Source organism: Macaca fascicularis, chromosome 20 (genome assembly GCF_037993035.2).
Source record: "Macaca fascicularis isolate 582-1 chromosome 20, T2T-MFA8v1.1".
In the NCBI taxonomy this organism is placed as follows: Eukaryota; Metazoa; Chordata; class Mammalia; order Primates; family Cercopithecidae; genus Macaca; species Macaca fascicularis.
Genome location: NC_088394.1, coordinates 34,754,863 through 34,758,698, shown reverse-complemented (window position 1 = coordinate 34,758,698; position 3,836 = coordinate 34,754,863).

Here is a 3,836-nt window from a genome sequence, read left to right as displayed (position 1 = left end):
AGCCCTCTATGGGCTTCCAAATATCACTTTGCCAATTCCACAAGAACTGTCTTAGCGAAAGGCTTCTTGAGGGGAAAGCTGTAACTCTGTGAGATGATTTCACAGAACACAAAGAAGTTTCTCAGAAAGCTTCTTTCTCTTTGTTATCGGAGGATATTTCCTTTAGCCCTATAGTCTCCAAAGGGATCCGAAATATCTGTTTTCAGATTCCACAGAAATAAGGCTAGCAAAGAGATCCACGAAATACAGATGTAACTCTGTGAGATGAATTAACAGAACACTAAGCAGTTTCTCAGAAAGCTTCTTTCCAGATTTCATTTGAGGATATTTCCTTTTTCACCATTGCCCTCTAAGGGCTTCCAAATATCACTTTGCCAATTCCACAAGAACTGTCTTAGCGAAAGGCGTCTTGAGGGGAAAGCTGTAACTCTGTGAGATGATTTCACAGAACACAAAGAAGTTTCTCAGAAAGCTTCTTTCTCTTTGTTATCGGAGGATATTTCCTTTGGCCCTATAGTCTCCAAAGGGAACCGAAATATCTGTTCTCTGATTCCACAGAAATAAGGCTAGAAAAGAGATCCACGAAATACAGATGTAACTCTGTGAGATGAATTAACAGAACACTAAGCAGTTTCTCAGAAAGCTTCTTTCCAGATTTCATCTGAGGATATTTCCTTTTTCACCATAGACCTCTATGGGCTTCCAAATATCACTTTGCCAATTCCACAAAAACTGTCTTAGCGAAAGGCTTCTTGAGGGGAAAGCTGTAACTCTGTGAGATGATTTCACAGAACACAAAGAAGTTTCTCAGAAAGCTTCTTTCTCTTTGTTATCGGAGTATATTTCCTTTGGCCCTATAGTCTCCACTGGGATCCGAAATATCTGTTCTCATATTCCACAGAAATAAGGCTAGCAAAGAGATCCACGAAATACAGACGTAACTCTGTGAGATGAATTAACAGAACACTAAGCAGTTTCTCAGAAAGCTTATTTCCAGATTTCATCTGAGGATATTTCCTTTTTCACCATAGCCCTCTATGGGCTTCCAAATATCACTTTGCCAATTCCACAATAACTGTCTTAGCGAAAGGCTTCTTGAGGGGAAAGCTGTAACTCTGTGAGATGATTTCACAGAACACAAAGAAGTTTCTCAGAAAGCTTCTTTCTCTTTGTTATCGGAGGATATTTCCTTTGGCCCTATAGTCTCCAAAGGGATCCGAAATATCTGTTCTCAGATTCCACAGAAATAAGGCTAGCAAAGAGATCCACGAAATACAGATGTAACTCTGTGAGATGAATTAACAGAACACTAAGCAGTTTCTCAGAAAGCTTCTTTCCAGATTTCATCTGAGGATATTTCCTTTTTCACCATAGCCCTCTATGGGCTTCCAAATATCACTTTGCCAATTCCACAAGAACTGTCTTAGCGAAAGGCTTCTAGAGGGGAAAGCTGTAACTCTGTGAGATGATTTCACAGAACACAAAGAAGTTTCTCAGAAAGCTTCTTTCTCTTTGTTATCGGAGGATATTTCCTTTGGCCCTATAGTCTCCAAAGGGATCCGAAATATCTGTTCTCAGATTCCACAGAAATAAGGCTAGCAAAGAGATCCACGAAATACAGATGTAACTCTGTGAGATGAATTAACAGAACACTAAGCAGTTTCTCAGAAAGCTTCTTTCCAGATTTCATCTGAGGATATTTCCTTTTTCACCATAGCCCTATATGGGCTTCCAAATATCACTTTGCCAATTCCACAAGAACTGTCTTAGCGAAAGGCTTCTTGAGGGGAAAGCTGTAACTCTGTGAGATGATTTCACAGAACACAAAGAAGTTTCTCAGAAAGCTTCTTTCTCTTTGTTATCGGAGGATATTTCCTTTGGCCCTATAGTCTCCAAAGGGATCCGAAATATCTGTTCTCAGATTCCACAGAAATAAGGCTAGCAAAGAGATCCACGAAATACAGATGTAACTCTGTGAGATGAATTAACAGAACACTGAGCAGTTTCTCAGAAAGCTTCTTTCCAGATTTCATCTGAGGATATTTCCTTTTTCACCATAGCCCTCTATGGGCTTCCAAATATCACTTTGCCAATTCCACAAGAACTGTCTTAGCGAAAGGCTTCTTGAGGGGAAAGCTGTAACTCTGTGAGATGATTTCACAGAACACAAAGAAGTTTCTCAGAAAGCTTCTTTCTCTTTGTTATCGGAGGATATTTCCTTTGGCCCTATAGTCTCCAAAGGGAACCGAAATATCTGTTCTCAGATTCCACAGAAATAAGGCTAGCAAAGAGATCCACGAAATACAGATGTAACTCTGTGAGATGAATTAACAGAACACTAAGCAGTTTCTCAGAAAGCTTCTTTCCAGATTTCATCTCAGGATATTTCCTTTTTCACCATAACCCTCTATGGGCTTCCAAATATCACTTTGCCAAATCTACAAGAACTGTCTTAGTGAAAGGCTTCTTGAGGGGAAAGCTGCAACTCTGTGAGATGATTTCACAGAACACAAAGAAGTTTCTCAGAAAGCTTCTTTCTCTTTGTTATCGGAGGATATTTCCTTTGGCCCTATAGTCTCCACTGGGATCCGAAATATCTGTTCTCATATTCCACAGAAATAAGGCTAGCAAAGAGATCCACGAAATACAGATGTAACTCTGTGAGATGAATTAACAGAACACTAAGCAGTTTCTCAGAAAGCTTATTTCCAGATTTCATCTGAGGATATTTCCTTTTTCACCATAGCCCTCTATGGGCTTCCAAATATCACTTTGCCAAATCCACAAGAACTGTCTTAGCGAAAGGCTTCTTGAGGGGAAAGCTGTAACTCTGTGAGATGATTTCACAGAACACAAAGAAGTTTCTCAGAAAGCTTCTTTCTCTTTGTTATCGGAGGATATTTCCTTTGGCCCTATAGTCTCCAAAGGGATCCGAAATATCTGTTCTCAGATTCCACAGAAATAAGGCTAGCAAAGAGATCGACGAAATACAGATGTAACTCTGTGAGATGAATTAACAGAACACTAAGCAGTTTCTCAGAAAGCTTCTTTCCAGATTTCATCTGAGGATATTTCCTTTTTCACCATAGCCCTCTATGGGCTTCCAAATATCACTTTGCTAATTCCACAAGAACTGTCTTAGCGAAAGGCTTCTAGAGGGGAAAGCTGTAACTCTGTGAGATGATTTCACAGAACACAAAGAAGTTTCTCAGAAAGCTTCTTTCTCTTTGTTATCGGAGGATATTTCCTTTAGCCCTATAGTCTCCAAAGGGATCCGAAATATCTGTTCTCAGATTCCACAGAAATAAGGCTAGCAAAGAGATCCACGAAATACAGATGTAACTCTGTGAGATGAATTAACAGAACACTAAGCAGTTTCTCAGAAAGCTTCTTTCCAGATTTCATCTGAGGATATTTCCTTTTTCACCATAGCCCTCTATGGGCTTCCAAATATCACTTTGCCAATTCCACAAGAACTGTCTTTGCGAAAGGCTTCTTGAGGGGCAAGCTGTAACTCTCTGTGAGATGATTTCACAGAACACAAAGAAGTTTCTCAGAAAGCTTCTTTCTCTTTGTTATCGGAGGATATTTTCTTTGGCCATATAGTCTCCAAAGGGATCCGAAATATCTGTTCTCAGATTCCACAGAAATAAGGCTAGCAAAGAGATCCACGAAATACAGATGTAACTCTGTGAGATGAATTAACAGAACACTAAGCAGTTTCTCAGAAAGCTTCTTTCCAGATTTCATCTGAGGATATTTCCTTTTTCACCATAGCCCTCTATGGGCTTCCAAATATCACTTTGCCAATTCCACAAGAACTGTCTTAGCGAAAG